At 53.5% G+C, this 17322-nt stretch overlaps 1 protein-coding gene across 1 annotated transcript in view; it reads left to right on the top strand.

The window, feature by feature from the left end:
* Window positions 1-17322, top strand: part of GFRA2 (GDNF family receptor alpha 2) — an 89586-nt gene that overhangs the window by 13155 nt on the left and 59109 nt on the right. The window lies entirely within an intron of this gene.

The raw sequence follows: 17322 nt of genomic DNA, 5'->3' as shown, positions 1-17322 counted from the left end.
GGCGGAGCTTTGCTCACCATGATGCCTGTGTAGGAGCCCAGTGAGTTGTTTGGTTCTCTCTTCTTGGCCTCGTTTCCTTGGGCCTTTGGGCTCCCCTGGGGACCCAGGGCCCAGCTGGGCACTGGGGAGGGCCTTCCGGTCTTGGGAGGTATGTGGGGGCTGGGATGAGCTCTTCCTGGAGTCACCGCTGATGCTCAAAGGGTGGGCCTGCTTGCTGGGACCCCTGCATGCAGGGAGCCAGGCTTCTAGGCGCTCTGTGGCAGTATGTGAAGCCTTCCGCAGGTCCTTTTGTTCTAAACCAGGGTTTCTCAACAGCAGCATTACTGATATTTGGCCTGGGCAATTCTCTCTGTGGCAGGAGCCATCCTTTACACTGCAGGGTATTTCACAGCGTCCCTGGCCTCTCACCACTGGATGCCAATGGCAGCCCCCAAGGGGTGACAACCCAGTGTGTCCCATCACTGCCAGATGTTCCCTGGGGGCACGATCGCTGCTAGTTGAGAAGCATAGCCTGTGAGATGGACTCTCCAGTGACACCCTCAGCACTTGCAAGTGAAGAATGCTCTAGGACAGCATTTTTTCATTATTGCCCCTCTAAGGAGAAAAATTCTCTCTAACTAGAGACATCCTGTCTTAGGCTGGGCTGCCATAACAAAATACCATAGGTGGAGGGGCTTAAACAACAGAAGTGTATCATCTCACAGTCGTGGAGGCTGGAAGTCCAAGATCAAGTTCTGGCAGGGTTTGGCTTCTGATGAGAGCTCGCCTCTTGGATGGCAGAGAGCAGGCTTCTCATTTTATCCTCACAGGGTAGGGGTGGGAGTGGGTGGGAAGGAAGAGGGCAATTGGAGGGGGAAATAGAGAAGGAGGAAGGTGGGGGTGGGGAGAGAGAAGGAGAGGGAGGGAGAGCTCTTCTCATAAGGACACTGGTCCTGTCGGCTTATGGCCCCACTCTTAGGACCCCATTTAACCTTAATTCCTCCTAAACGCCCTATCTTCAAATACAGTCATATTGGGGGTTTAGGGCTTAAGCATATGAATTTGGGGAGGGGACACAATTGAGTAAAGAGCAAATGCCAGGTGATAAAATCTTGTCAGGTAGCCTTGAGTTTTGGAGGGCCACAAACCATTGTAATGTCTACTTTTTCCGCCTACCCAGGAAATTCATTTTTTGCCCCCCGGGGGCTGACAGTCTCTTCTCCCATTGAGAATGCAGGCTGTCACCTCGTCTGGGACTCTCGTGTTGAGAATGTAGGCTCCAAGGGGCTGGGATGGGATGACACACAGGGACCTGGTGGGGGAAATCCAGGGCCCCATGAGAAGGGAGGCATTGGCCAAAGCCTGAGCATCTGGATGTGTCCTTGGGCCCTGGTAGTGGACAGCAGGGTAGGGTGGTGGTGGATGAAACAGGGACTTCCAAGGCAGTCTGAAGGTGGGTTGAGCGCCCTGCCCTGGGTGGTGGCGTAGAAGCCTAAGTTCCCATCCTGCCTCTGCCTGTGGGCACAGTGATGACTTGCCCATCCCGTAGGGCTGATAGGTGATGCCTGAGGCCTCTCCTAGCACAGACATTCTGATCCTCGCATTTCCTCATCAGTTTTGGGTAGAAGTCCGCCTCAGTGCTCCGGGGCTCCAGTAGGTTGAGGAGATGGTTGCCATGTGGGTGCTGTGCCAGGGAGATCCCAGCAGCCGGGGTGCCCATTTCTTGCCTGCCAGGAGTTCGGGTACCATTGCGTGGGCAGGAGACATTGGGTTTACCTCTGGTGGAGGAATTGCCTTGGGCTTGCTCCCTGAAGGTTGAAGATCAGAGGTCCTCGCTGGAGCCCAGGCCCCTGCTGCTTCCCAGACGGACACTAAGTATCTTCCCAGCAGAAAATCTTCCAATAATGGACTTGACACTCTGTGGGACGAGGATGTTGACAAGACAAACGAGGAAATGACTGAGTCTGCAGCAGACTCAATCAGCTTCCTTTACCTCCTGCTCCCATATGGACCTGGACCCCATATGGCCCCGAATTCCTGGGCTCCAGGCACTGCTCCCCACTGTGAGGGCATGGCTCCTCTCATTGCACCTGTAGACCCTGTTCCACTAGAGCTGGTGCATGGGTGGCTCTGTCTGGGGAATTTGGGCATGTAGTTGAGCAGAGAGGCCCTGGCCTGGCCACCAAGACCCCAAGTGGACCATGATGGGGGCATGCAGCAGAAAGAAGGCTGAATGGGGAGCCGGGAGCCCCATTCCAGTGCCTTCTCACAGCGTAGGTGATGGGCTTGGGCACTGCCCTGCTCCGGATGTCACTTTTGTTCCTGAAGAAGGGCGTTGGGAGCTCGGAGCAGCACTCCCCCAGCCTTTTCCCCATCAGGTGCACAGACAGGGGCAGTGTTGTTCAGCTTCTAGTGTGAGCAGAGCAGCTTGGAGTTCACAACATCACGGGCCCTTGCCCGGCTGCTGGGGGCTGAGATGTCCATGTCTGGGCACACGTATCACCCACCTATGGCTCGCCGGCTGGGAAGGCCTGACCCGGAGGACCCCAGGTCCTGCACTGATGCTTTGGGATGATAAGGCTGCCACTCCGTCAGGTTCTGTGGAGCCCCCTCCCCACTTCCACTTTCTGGGGCTGTGTGCTGCTTCCCCTGGCATCTCCGTGTGGAAAGGCAGTGGGGAGGGTGTGTGTGCAGGCTCCTCCAGGCTGCACTTCTCCCTGTGGGGGCCCAGGGCCTCGGAGAAGGGTCTCTTGTATCTTTGGGGCTCAGTCACTATTACCTGTAACATCTGTGATCTGAGAATTTGGAGCCTCCTGGAACCTGTGTTCTCTACCTCTGGCCCCCTCTCTCTGTTGGGGTTCTCAGGAAGTCCAACTGGCATTCTGTTGGTAAAGAAAGCTGCGGGGAGTTCCCATTGTGGTTCAGCAAGTTACAAACCCGACTAGTATCCACGGGGATTCGGGTTCACTCCCTGGCCTCTCTCAGTGGGTTAAGGATCCAGCATTGCTGTGAACTGCACTATAAGTTACAGACGAGACTCACGTCTGGCGTTGCTGTGGCTGTGGCGTAGGCCGGCAGCTGCAGCGCTTATTTGACCCCAAGCCTGGGAAGCTCCTTATACCATGGGTACGCACCCCCCCCCCCCCCCGCCCAAAAAAGAGCAAAGAAAGCTGCCGGGGTTCCCCCAACACTGACACGAGCCCCTGGGGGAAGGGCAAGGCCTCGCCTCCCCTGCCCTGTTCAGAGACAGGCACTGGGCTCAGTGACTGGATCTGGGATTCCCGGTGTCCTGTTGGCCTTGAGTCCAGGGCCAGGAGGGGAGCAGTCTGGCTCTGCCCTGAATCCTGGGGATGGTGATGTTGGTAGCACCCAGATGCCCAGCCTAGCCTTCTCAATGGGAGGGGAGAGTTCAGAGGAAGCAGTCAGGCTTGTCCTATCTCTGGCAATTCAAACTGCCCTTGCAAACAGGAAACAGTTTCTGGAGCCAGCCCGGCGCACAGGAGGAGTGTGACAGTATTGAGACTGAATCCCGACTCGGCCACTTAGAGGAGTGTACTCCTGGGCCCTGCTGGGCCTTTTTATTTTGTTTTTTATTTTATTTTTTTGGCCGTTGGGCCTTTTTGAGCTGTGGTGCCTGTGTTTGTAAAATGAGAATGTGATGCCTGCTCATGGGGTGGATGCCGAAGAGTCTGAGCGGGTGGATGCGGGCAGAGTGACAGCCAAGGATGCTCAGCAGAGGCAGGTGCCTTCTGGAAGGGCCTCCATGGATGGAGGAAGGGAAGTTGAGGGTCCCTCCATCCCCACGTGCTTGTGACAACCCCCCCACCCCCCGCTAGTGAATTCTGAATCCCAGCGGTCCATGGGGAAGGGTGAAACGGGGTGGAGACAAGAGAAAGGTTTCTTAGTGAAAGAAGAGATGGTTCGGGCAGCGAGAGTGTGCGGAGGGGTGACGTGGACAGTGAGGGGAGAGAAATGCTCCATCCCCTGGAATGAGGACATCAAAGTGATGGTGCGGGGCCTGGGCCAGCCAGGCAGTGGCTTCCCCGCAGCCGCCGTGCCTCGGGGACAGGGAGAAGCGGCAGGCAGATGGCCTCGGCTGGGCTGTCGGCAAGCGCTGCCTCTGCGTTCCTGGGCCCCAGGGCCTCGGGCACCTAATGCAAGCCTTGCCAGATGCATGGGCATGAAGTGTATTTATGCGGGCACGTTTTGTCTCTTCTCTAGCTGGAAGGGAACGTAGAAATCATCTGAGCCCACCCGGCCACCTGACAAAAAGGGCAACTGAGGCCCCAAGAGATGTGACAGACTAGGTTGGGATTCAGTCTGGCTTCCACCCCTGACCATTGTGTACTTTGAGCAGGTGCCTCACCTCAAAGCCTCTTACACAACATGGGGCTGAGAGCGACAGCTGCCTGCTCAGGTTTTGTAAGGACCTGGTGAGAAACTGCATGGAGATGCCTGGTCCAGGGCCTGGCACGTTGCCCTAAAATATGGAGCTACTAACAACTGACTGTGGAGTGATTTCTCCAAAGGCCATTGGCGGGCTGGAGCAGGGCTGGCGGTGACAGCTGCAGTTGGCCAACAAGCCTCTGGGGTGGGCTGTCTTGCTTGGCTGGAGCCAGGAGAGGCCCAGGGATCTTCTAGTTGGAGGCTCCACTGGTTCCTTTTGGGGGCGCTCCAGAGAGGGGGGAACCCTCCTCTGCTAAGAAGCCTTGCAGATGGCCCCTGAGGAACGCCACTGCCCGCCCCCCATGCCTTTGCACTTGGTTCTTACTATACCTAAGTGTCACTCTGGTGTGTTGGGGGCACTGTCAGATGGTGGGCATTGGTTTCTGTGTCGCTGCACCCACATCTCTCTGTGTCTCCCTGGGTGCCTAGTGCTGTGCTGGGCTCCTAACATACCTCCACGGTGGGTCCTTCTGCCTTGGAGGGTGATTGTGGACTTGGAGACCTGCTGACCCTGGTTTGAATCCTGGCCTGGCAAGTTCAGTCCACAGGGTGGATCCCTTGATGCCCACGAACCTCATTTTTCTCATCCGTAAGATGGAGCCCTGCAAGGATTGGCAGTGGTGTGTGCACGGCTCCTCATAGGGCGCTGGGGCCCTGGAGCACCCTAGTGGTGGCCGCGGGTGACGCTGTCAGGGGCGGGCGGGAGCTAATGGTTTAGCGTCAGCTCTTAGAGCTGCACACAGAAAGGTGGCCAGGGGGCCAAGCAAGTTCCCCTTGTGGTGCAGTGGAACCGAATCCGACTAGGAACCATGAGGGTGCGGTTCGATCCCTGGCCTCGCTCAGTGGGTTGGGGATCCAGCGTTGCTGTGAGCTGTGGTGTGGGTCGCAGACACGGCTCAGATCTGGCGTTGCTGTGGCTGTGGCTAGGCTGGGGGCTGTTGCTCTGATTTGACACCTAGCCATGTGCTGCAAGTGCAGCCCTAAAAAAAAAGAAAGAAAAAAGAAAAGAGGGCCACGCAAGTCCAAGGTGGCCCTTGGGGGCTGCCCATCAGGGGGACCCGAGGTTCAGAGAAGGGCTGGGATGCTCACGAGGGCTTCCTGGACGAGGTAGGCCTGGGGCTCCGTGTGTTGCAGACGCTCCCTAAGACCTGGCTTTAAAGGGAATCAGTCCTCACTGACCAGTGGGGCGTGGAGGCACCGTTTAGACACCTGTGGGTGGCTTATTGCGGGTAGTCTAGCCCTGAGAGTTCAAGGGAGGCAGTAAGAGGCGGCGCCTGAGATCAGGAGTCTCAGAAGAGAAGAGGGGGCATCTGGGAATAGTTTTCCCAGCAGCATCAGAGCTTGGAGGCCTGGCCAGGTCCTTCTGAGTCCTAGTGGGCTCAGTGGACAGTGAATAGGGACCCTGCTCAAGCATTTCCTGGGACAGAGCTCAGAGTGGCTGCCTAGCCTGGGGGCCCAGGTCCCTGAGGACAGGCTGAGCTGCCCTTGGGTGGGGGAGGGGCTTGGTCCTGGGCTCAGAGTCAGTCCCCTGTGATGGTGCCTCAGGGGCTTTGCTGGCGACTGGGTGAGGATTGGGCTTGGCTTAACTCTGCTGGGTGCCCAGGGAGACCCTCCCCCTTCCCTGGCTCCACTGAGCGGTGCAGAGTCTTTGTGCCCCCAGCCCCCTCCTCCCTGGTTGCTGCTGAGCAGAAAGCTGGCCAGCAAGGCCCAGAAGGTCGGCTGGACACCACACTCCGAGGCAGCCCCAGTGAGGAGCTGGTGGGGCTTTGGGGACAGAGGGCCAGGGGGGAGCAGAAGGAACAAGCAGCCTGTCACCCTGCCCCCCTGCATGGTGGCTCAGGCGATAAACTGCTTATCCTCAGGTTGTCTCCCTGAGCCGAATGCAGAAGCGTGTTATTTAAATTTCAAAATCACATTCTTCTTCTAACAGCTGTCAGAGACTCTGAGTGTCAACGAAAATTGGGCCTTAGCTGCAGTTCTGTCACCTCTTACACCTCCCCCTTCAGGGAGAATTTGTCAGAGGGCTGGCAGAGGGGGTGGGGTCGGGGAGGGGCCGTGGGGATGGGGAGAAGTGCGGTGGGGGGACCCGAGACTCTGGCTGTGCTGGTCAGCAGCTGGGCTCGTGGGAGGAGGCCAGCTTCCCCATCACAGGCACCACAGGCTTCCCCTCTCCCCTTTCATTTCCTCTTCTCCCCGTCAGGGTGGTCACCCCGGGCTTCCCCAGTGGGAGAAGGATTTATTCCCAGAAAGTGTGAGCGCGGCGTTGGCGGCTTTGTATTTGGTTGCCTTCGTGTGCAAAGAAGAAATTGCTATGTGTATATATTTTAAAAAAAAAAAAAAAACAGGAGAGAGCAGAATTTAACCCCAAAGGGAGGCTTTTTTATTTTTGTCTCTTTGTTTTTTCTAGGGCTGCTCCCATGGCACATGGAGGTTCCCAGGCTAGGGGTCCAATCAGAGATGTAGCCACTGGCCTACGCCAGAGCCACAGCAATGCCAGATCCGAACCGCGTCTGCGACCTACACCACAGCTCACGGCGACGCCGGATCCTTAACCCGCTGAGCAAGGCCAGGGATCGAACCCGCAACCTCATGGTTCCCAGTCAGATTCGTTAACCACTGTGCCACGAATAGTTAACCACTGTGCCGCGACGGGATCTCCATGGAGAGGCTTTTAAATGGTAGGGTTTCAGGTGCCATCGCTGGGGTGAGGTCTTCGGACATTGTTCCTGGTTCCCTTTAAATAGCATCCTCTAGAGCTACCTGCTTGCTGCCCCCTTGGGTGTATAGACAGGCCCTGCCAGCAGCAGGGGTGTGGGCAGGTCTGGGCTTGGTCTCTCTGCTCTTTCATGGCCCCTGAGATGGCTCTGCAGGCCTCTGTTGCTCGGTTCTCCTGACTTAGCCAGGAATGGTGCTCACCTTCTTTATCTGAGTAGGAGGCAGGCTTTGAGTAAGCACCCTGGCAGTGCTCCTCCCAAACACGTCTTTGAACCTCATGTGTGTGGTCTGACTGGGTTCAAGTGCATTCACGTGTGTACTGTGTCGGTGGGGAGTATAAGCCTAGGTGGTACATGCAGGGATGGGGTGTGTATGTGTGTTTATGGGGGTTTGGCAGTGGTCTCCTTCTGCTTGTGGGGAGGGAAGGAGGGGAGGCAGGAATGGAGAAAGCCTGAGAGGGAACCTTGGGGGCAGTTGTGGCCTTTCCTTCCGGGAACTGGCACTGCCCCTGGCCCCTTTCTGACCTCTTAGGGAAGCCCTGGGAACAGTGGTGAGGGGTGAATACTGAGGGATGTTGAAAGATGGAAGGTCCTCCTTCTCCTGATCAACAAAAATTAGTGGATTGAACTTCATGTGTGTGTTGTGGGGCTTCCTGCTGTCTGGAGGTTATGTCGGACTCTGGCTGCTTCAGTACCCACTTGTAGGAGTGCGAGTGTGTGTGTGAGTCCATCCTTCAAATTTAGGGGGCATCCCCTGTGTGCCCTGCCCTGATCTCAGTGCTGAGGGTTCATCCGTGAACAAGATTCTTATGGAGCTTGTGTTGGATTAGCCTGAGAGAGAGAAAGACCAAATGAGCCCATAAACAAATTATCAAAAATAAAAAGTAGGATAGTGGAGTTCCTGCTGTGGTGCAGTGGGATCAGCAGCATCTCTGCAGCACCAGGATGCAGGTTCGATCCACGGCCTGGCACAGTGGGTTAAAGGATCTGGTGATGCAGCTGGGACATAGGTTGCAACTGTGGTTCCGATCTGATCCCTGGCCTGGGAACTTCATAAAAAAAAAGGAAAAAAAAAATAAGTGATGAATCCTGAGCAAGGTTTAAAATAGGATGATGGGCAGATGTGACCGGTGGCTTCTCTGGATTGGGAATGCCAAAGTATGACCTCTGCAGCATCCAGCCCTGGGAAGGTCTGGGAATGGCAGGGGGAACCTCTGGGGAACCCGATGGGGACGTGCATGGTGGAGGGTGGGACTTAGGGAAGCTGGTGGGCTGGGACAGTGATGAAGTGAAGGTGCTGGCTGGGGAAGTGGCCACAGAGGCAGGCAGGAGCCAGGTGCCTAGGATGCTGCAGGCGAGTTAAGGAGTCTGGATTTCCTTTTAAGAGTAATGAGAAACCTTTGAGGATTTTAGGTACTGGATAAACACAGTATGGTTTGTGCTTTTGAAAAGATGACTCTGGCGCTGTGGCAGAGTGGATGGGGGCACAGGGAGAGCGGTTAAGAGCTGGTACAGTGGCCCACATACTTAGCAGGAGGGGTGAAGAGGATGCACAGAGCTGGGAGCTCTTGTGGGGCAAAGTTGAGAGGAGGTGGGGCTGGAGTTAAGGATGCTTCAACAATAGTGGTACCACCTTGTGCTAAGATGGAGGAGATGAGGGAAGGAGTAGGTTGGGGGTGAGGAGCAGAGATCCAGAGCCGAGCTCTCTTCGAGCCCCGTGAGGGTTGCGATGCTAGTTAGACCCCCATTCGGAAATGCCAAGTAGGCAGTTGGATGTAAGCCTGGAGTTCTGGGAGAGGCCAAGGTTGAGATAAAGATTGAGAGTCGTTAGCATATAGATGATATTTACAGCCATGAGGTCACCCAGAGAGAGTGCAGACCGAGAAGGGGGCTGGCGCTCTCCACGCAGAGGAGAAAGAGCGAGCAAAGGAGGCCAGAGAGGACGGGGGACCTCGTCCTGGAGGGAAGAGACCTCTGCAGGCGGGGTGGAGGGGGTGGGTTGCCTGGGAAGGGGAGGAGAAGACACTGAGGCAGACTGAGGTCTCTCCCGGAGGAGGACAGTGGGGAATGATGGCATCCGTAGCTGACTATGCCAAGGAGGACTGGGCCTGTGGGCTGGGATCAGGAGTCCCACGGGAGGAGAAATGGCCCAGAGATGGCCCTCAGGAGACAGCAGGACTCCTACCACCTCTGGGCTCGGAGGTCAGCCGTCCGTGAGCTGCCCCGTGGTGGCTCCTTCCAAAAATCCCTATGCTAATTGACCAAATCACTGATTTTACCAAATACACGGATCTGCCAAAACTTGTTTCTTTTCATTATTTTGAAAGCTTTTATAAATTCACATTTGAATGGTTTTCATGGCTTCTGAAGGTTTTTGTAAATGGCCTTCATTGCTGTATTTTAAGATATATTCAGTTTTTTGGAATCTAAGCAGCGGCAGTTGATGCAGACGTCTTAGAGCAAGAAAGGTATATTCCATCATCAGTAAAACAGTTCAGTTTATGATGGCTGTTTCCAGTCCTACCTCCATTTACCACAACTAAAAACAGGCTGAAGAAGGATTAAAGTGAACCCTATCCATAGACAATGCCTCCATTTTGGTTTTTCATTGTGATAACTACAGAATTAAAGGTAATAGGTGGGAGTTCTCCTGATGGCTCAGCGGTCATGAACCCGACTAGTGTTCACGAGGATTTGGGTTCAGTCCCTGGCCCCACTCAGTGGGTTAAGGATCTGGGGTGGCTGTGGCTGTGGCGTAGGCCGGCAGCTGCAGCTCTGATTCAGTGCTTAACCTGGAAACTTCCATAGGCCGTGGACACGGCCCTAAAAAGACAACAAACAAACAACAAACAAATAAACAACAACAAAAAACCTAATAGGCCCTGTGAGAACCGTTGTGAGAATGGTAAAAATTCTAGCTATTAAAACAATCACGCCAAAACTACATCTAAAAGAACAGAGAGCCCTCAAAAGTGGCTGAGAAAAGCCCATTCAAATGTGAAATAATGAAGTTTTAATTTTTAATTGCTAGATTTTAACACCAAATCAAGACTCATATGCCCTTTGAAGAGGTGGAGATCAAGAATTCTGACAGTGGTTAAAATGTGTTAACATGTACAATGATATTCAGAAGCAATTGATTTTTTTTTTTGAAATTGATTTGCAGCGAATGTGCCATTCATCAAATTGACTTTTGGTGGGCTGGGCTGCTTCCCAAAATACAGGTGCCCCGAGAGTGCTGGGGTGGCTGCGTGCTGTCTGGGGGCTGGAGGTGACAGGGAGGTTCTGAGAGAAAGGCGAGGATGTTAGGGAGCCTTAAGACTGCTGGGGCTTGTTTGAGGTTTGGGCACCAGAGCCGTAGGGGATGAAGGCAAGGGTCCCCCTGGATCCCTGGGCCTTGACTGACAGCAGAGCACTGGCAGGAGGGCATGCTGGGATTGGCTGGTCATCTCTTGGGGAAGCTGAGCTATCACTTCGTGCCTGGATCGTATGAGGCTCCTGGCTGCCACTCTCGGTGCTGTGGGGGCCCAGAGGTGAGGAAGATCCCTGAGGTCCTGCTCTCTTAGGCTTCTTGGATAAGCAGAGGGCGCTCTGAAGCCCTTCTCATGCTCACTGACAAGGAGACTGGGGACCCTTTTGTCATGTGGCATGTGGGGCTTGAGGCTGGAAGGAGAGACACGGGGGACAGGCCATGTGACAGTGGAGAGATGGAGGGGAAGAGGATCTTGTCAGCCAGGGAACACATTCTTTAAAAAAGAAATTAATACAATTTCAAAGGTTACTTTCCACTTAAATTTTTTACAAAACATTGGCTATATTCCTCGTGTTATACAGTACACCCTAGGGCCTGTCTTACACCCAGTAGTTGGTATTCCCCTCTCCCCGAGCCCTATGTTGCCCCACCCCACTGGTAACTACTCATTTCTTCTTTATATCTGTCACTCTGCTTCTTTTTTGTTATATTTACTAGTTTGTTGTATTTTTTAGATTCCACATATAGCTAGCCGGTAGCATGCAGTGTTTGTCTTTCTTTGTCTGACTTATTTCATGTGGCATAATGCCCTTCAAGTCTATCCATGTTGCTGCAAATGGCAAAATTTCATTCGTTTTTATGGCTGAATAGTATTCCACTTCTTTATCCATTCGTCAGTGGACACTTAGGTTGCTTCCATATTTTGGCAATTGTAGATAGATCTGCTAAGAACATTGGGGTGCATGTATCTTTTTGAATTAGTGTTTTGAATTTTGGGGGGGGGTGTGTGTGTGTAAATAGCCAGGAGTGGAATTGCTGGGTCATATGTAGTTGTAGTTTAGTTTTTGAGAAACCTCCATACTGTGGCTGCAGCAATTTACATTCCCACCAATAGCAGGGAATGCATTTTTAAATAAGCATTTGTTGAGCATGTGTTATGGGCTGGAAACTGCTTGTGGCATTTGCTTCCACCTTATCCTTGCAATTTTTAGTGTAGCCTTGTGTGTAGGCAGGGTGGGTCTTATATCCCCATTTTTTTTTTCTTTTTTGCTTTTTAGGACCACACCTACAGCATATGGAGGTTCCCAGGATAGGAGTCGAATTGGAGCTGTAGCTACTGGCCTACACCACAGCCACAGCAACTTGGGATATGAGCCTTGTCTGTGACCTGCACCACAGCTCACAGCAATGCCGGATCCTTAACCCACTGAGCGGGGCTGGGAATCAGACCCGAAACCTCATGGCTCCAATTTATATTCGTCTCCACTGTGCCGTGGCAGAAACTCCATATCCCCATTTTGAAGGTCAGTAAAATGAGGCTGAAAGAGGTTGCATAACTTGTGCACATTTGCCCTGCTAATCAGAGACCCAGCCGGATCCTCCAAGTCCTAAGACGCGGCCGGGGAGCCTTAATCACCAGCAACGCCCCAAGCGGGGCAGATGGGGAGTTTGTGAAGCCTGAAGAGTAATCCTCAGGCCAAGGGGAAAGTTTCCATTTGTTACTTGATTATAATCTCTTGTTCATCCTGGAACGGAAGCTCCAGGAGGACAGGGGTTTTGTCGCTTTTGTTCCTTCCTCCAGCAGTTCTACACATGCTCAGTACGGGACTGTTGTAAAAGTTAATGAGTCTTGAGGGCGAGCCGGGCATAGATGGTCCCTTAGGACAAGAGAGGAGGGGACGTGAGGGAGCTGCAGCCCACCAGGGAAGACGGGCCCCCACGTGGAATCTCTTCTCCCTGCCCCTTCCTAGTCTTCCTCACCCTTTCTGCCTGCCATCCAGCTCTCTTTAGAGTTGGTTTAGTTGCCATCTCATTGTTGAGTGCCTCTCTGCTTATTACCCTTGCACCCCAAGTGCTTGGACTCAGTCCCCCTTTATCACACTCTTGTCTTGGTTTCCATGACACCAGCATCTCCTGATTTGCCACCATCTGATGGTCCGCTCCTTCCCAGTCTCTTCTTTATTTGTTCGTATGTTTATTACCAGTCTTTCTCTCACGAGAACGAAAGCCCCTAGAGAGGGCCTCTGTCTTTTCAGTTCATAGCTGGATTTCTAGGGCTTGTCGTCTACACATGAAAACATCTGTTGGCTGACAGCTGTTTGACTGACAGGGATGTGGCATCCTATGTGGGGGTGGCTGGTGTGGTTGTGAGCCTCTGTGTGTGTGTGTGTGTGTGTGTGTTGCAGTGTGCATAGGCACTTGGTGCTTGCCCAGGACAGGCTGGACTCCTTTCAGCCTGCTTATAGGAACAGGATTGGGAGGGGGGGCTTCCTCAACCCTCCAGTCCTCGGAGTCTTGCACTGATGTGTGTGTCAGGGGATGGGGGGTAGTCAGGGAAGCCACAAGGTGTAGAAAACTGTATAGTTGAAAACCTGTCACTTTTCAGGTGAGGAAATGAGAGCCAGAGAGGGGCAGGCTTCGTTGGGAGCCTCCCATGCTCGGCAGAAGCAGAGCTGGAATTAGGGCCCAGCTTTCTGACTCCCACTGTAGTGGCTGAACTGCAGCAAGACCCAGGGGCCCAGGGTTGGCTTCAGTGTGGACATGACAGCCAGAAGCAGGATTCAGGGCAAGTGAAAACGTGGCGGTTTCTTCAAAGGCCGGAAAGGAGAACTGAAATGCCTGGGGTCCCTTTGGCTTGGAAGCATCTTGCAAAAGTGAGCATCTCATTTCTCCTCCTCCAGGGAGAGGCCTCTCTGTTGAGGGCAGTGAAGCCTCCGGGGCACATGCTCTGGCGACAGCAGAAGCCGAGAAGCTCACTTTTGCTGAGAGTGTGTTTGGTCACTTGTGGGCTGGGTGGGCTGCGTGCTTGTTGGGGAGCTGACCAGGGGCTGCCCTGCTTCTTCTCCAAGTTACTTGTTCTCCAGGTTTGGACGGCAGCCTCGGAATCACGGGGAGCTTGCAAAATCCAGATTCCTGGGCACTGGCCACAGAGCTCTTGCACCCGGAGGGGCTGGGTGGGACTGAGAGTGTCTGTGGGTAACAGGCAGGTCCAGCGAATCATAGATGCACCGTTTAAAAACCTCAAGTCTATGGGAGTTCCCGTTGTGGCTTAGCGGAAGTAAATCTGACTGGCACCTATGAGGACGCAGGTTCAATCCCTGGCCTCACTCTGTAGGTTAAGGATCCGGTGTTGCCATGAGCTGTGTGTAGGTTGAAGACGTGGCTCAGGTCTGGCGTTGCTGTGGTTGTGGCGTAGGGCAGCAGATCTAGCTCCATTTTGACCCGTTGCCTGGGAACCTCCATATGCAGCTGGTGCTACCCTAAAAAGACCAAAAAAAAAAAAAGAACCTCGAGTCTAAATCGGTTAATCAGTTACTTCCCTTCAAGGGCCTGCGTGTTGCTGCCAGGATGGGAGAGATGGGCACAGGGCAAAACTCTTCTAGTTTGAACAGCAGTGCATTTTGACACGTCTTGGAAAAATTCAGAACGAGGGTAGATGTTATCACTCAGGACAAATCTAGGTAGTACTGACAAAGTTAAATAGTGGGTCAGTTGAAGAAATTTAAGCATTTCATTTAAGAATTAAAGGATTAAGGAAAAGAAGTAATGAAATATTAGTACAGGCGGTACCAGTAACGTGGCTGGAACGATATAGGTGGTAGGTGGTAGCTGGTGACTGCGGTTTATTGTATCTAGTTTTCTGCAAGCAAGTATTTCAAGCATATAGTTTTGAAGACTCAAAGACAGATGGTTGTTGGCTCAGGGTGGTGCCCCGGGAAGGGAGAGGGGAGGCAGGCAAGCCTGGCTTGGGGGAGGCAGCCCCTCTGCAGCAGGCCCCTCCTTGCCCTTCGGGGAGAGGCCAGATGGGGTCCCCAGGGGCTGGAGCTGGGAGGAGGAGTCCAGTGAGGTTTTGGGAAGTGCCAGATGTGGTTAAACCGTGCCTCCCTCTCCCTGTTACAGTTTTTTCATTTTTGTTTTTTGTTGGCATCTGTGGCATGCAGAAGTTCCCAGGCTAGGGGTCGAATCTGAGCTGCAGCTGCCGGCCTACACCACAGCCACAGTGGGATCAACCCACTGATCATGGATCATCCTCATGGATCCTCATGGATACTAGTCAGATTCATAACCCGCTGAGCCACAGCAGGAGCTCCTTCCCTGTTACCATTCATTTCTTGGCCCATCTGGGCTCTTCTCTGCAGGCCTGGAGAGCAGGTGGGCCCAGGCCTGGGAGGAATTTCTAGCTCTTGAGTTTCTCCAGGTCCTGGGTGGTCTGCACAAGGACTGGGGGTTGGGGGCAGGGAGTAGCAGGGGCCACCCGCTCTGTTCTTTTTCATTTTAGTTCAGGGGCTGCGGCCCATGCTGGGTGAGGCTGGTATTTGCAGTCCAGCACCTCCTCTTTCCTCTGAGTGGGGACTTTTTTTTTCCTTTTTTTTTTTTAGGGTTGCATGTGCATCTTATGGAGGTTCCCAGGCTAGGGGTCAGCTCGGAGCTGTAGCCACCGGTGTACACCACAGCCACAGCAATGCCAGATCCAAGCCTCACCTGTAACTTATACCACAGCTCATGGCAATGCCGGATCCTTAACCCACTGAGCAGGACCAAGGATTGAACCCATGTCCTCGTGGATACTAGTCAGGTTCATTACCACTGAGCCACAATGGGAACTCCACCGGTGGGGACTCCTGAAAAGGAAACAAGGCCTTTTGGACCAGAGAGAGTTGCCTTCATGCAGAGGCAGAGCCGGTGGATGGGCGGGGAAGAGGCTGTCCCAGGCCTGCCCACGCCCAGCACGTACCCCCTCACTTACCAGGAGAGCCAGAGCCATCCCAGCCCCTGGGTGTTTCTGCTATCATCAGCCCACTGGCCCCTGTGTCCACTTTGGGAGGACCAGAGGGTGCGTCTTTCTGGAAACCAGGCAGTTGTTACTGTTGCCGCCTTTGTGTGTGTGTGTGTGGGTGTGTGTGTGTGTGTGTGTGTGTGTGTGTGTGTGGTGTGCGCATGCGCACGCATGTGTTTCTAGGAAATTTACCAAGTTTTGGCCCAGGGGTTTACATTTCCCACCCCTTTAGCTAAAGCTTTCTCTAGTCAAGCTCCAAATGGAAGCCACCGAGGCTATAATTACACGGCATTAGCTCGGGAACACGCTGAAGGGAGCAGGAAGGAGCACCTGGGAACCTGAGAGCAGCCGCGGGCCAAAATTAGCTGCTGCTCATTTGCAGTTGTCGCCCTGCTCCTCTCTGGAGTCCCTCCTGTCCTCACTCTCCTCCATCTCAGCCCTGGGCTGCTTGGCGGTCGCTTCCACCAGTCAGCGTCCTGGCAGGTGCGCTGAACAGGAAAGAACGACCAGGCTGGCCTGGGAGGGCCCTCCCACGGGGGCGGTGCCCAGGAATAGCTGTTGTGTAGATAGGCGTCCTTGGGTCCTCACCTGGCCCAGGCAGAACAGCTTGGCAGCTGCTCAGGGAACCGCTTGGGAGGCTATGTGCCCCGCGGTGATCGAAAGCCCTTACGTGGCTCCCCCCTGCATCACCTCTGGTTGGTCCCTTCTCCAGACTCTGTCATCAGGCACTCTGGATTGCCATCAGCTCCTTCCAGGCTGTGGCCTTGCTGTTTGTTCCCTTTGCCTGGGACCCCCTTTCCAGTCACTGCTTCAGGGATCCCCTGGTCTAGGTGGGATGTTTTCCTCTTGGCTCCTACAGATGGCACCCTGACCTCCCTGACACATCAGCATCACCTTGGCCTTGACCCCAGCCATGGGTCTGGGAAGTGCCTGGCACATAGCAGGCCCTCAATAAAGACTTGCTAATTGAATGGACAGGAAAACAAAGCTTGGTTCCCTTTCTTCCCTAATTCCCCTTTATTTTCACAAGAAGAGAGGCAACTTTTCTCTTTTTGCCTTCGTAGGGCAGGGTCGGCTGGGCAGGGTGTTGGGGTGATGACGTTTGGCTCCCAGCTTTCACTTCTGGGCCCCGCACTAATGTGGGATTGGACTGGTCTTGTACTCACTCCTGTTCCTGGCACTGTGTCATTTTGGCTTCTTTAATAATATCAGCCACCCTTTTTTGGATTCTTACTATGAGTCAGATACTATTTTAAATACATTTATTCTTTCACTCATGAAATAGGGATTCAGCACCCACCATGCACCAGACACTGGCAGTTATGGATACAACAGTAAATACAACTGACAAAGCCCTTGCTTTCATGGAACTTGTATTTGGTTGAAAAATACGCATGGCTAAATAAGTATATATTGTGGCAGATGGTGATCAGTGCTACGGGGAAGAGGTCAGAGTAGGGGGTGAGGGAGTGATTTGTTATTATGTGTAGGGTGGTCAGGAAGGACTTGCAGATAAGGTAACATTTGCGCAGAGACCTGAAAGAAGTGAGGAAAGGAGCTGTGTGGTCGTGGAGTAGGGGAGAGCTTTCTGGGAGGAAGCTGCAGCAAGTGCAAAGGCCCTGAGGTCAGGCTATGCTTGGCATGTTCCAGGAAGAGCAAGGAGGCCAGTGTCGCTGGAAGGGAGTAAGTGTGCAGGGGAGAGAAGTGGGAAGTGAGGTCCTAGATGGCAGTGCTGGCTAATAGATGTGTATTACGAGTTGTATGCAATTCTAAAATCTCTAATAGCTGCATTAAGAAAGTTAAAAAGAAGCAAGTAAAGAGTTCCCGTCGTGGTGCAGAGGAAACGAATTTGACTAGTATCCATGAGGACGCAGGTTCAATCCCTGGCCTCCCTCAGTGGGTTAAGGATCCGGCATTGCCATGAGCTGTGGTGT

This window comes from Phacochoerus africanus, chromosome 15 (genome assembly GCF_016906955.1).
Source record: "Phacochoerus africanus isolate WHEZ1 chromosome 15, ROS_Pafr_v1, whole genome shotgun sequence".
Lineage (NCBI taxonomy): Eukaryota > Metazoa > Chordata > Mammalia > Artiodactyla > Suidae > Phacochoerus > Phacochoerus africanus.
This window is presented reverse-complemented; position numbering and strand designations above follow the sequence as displayed.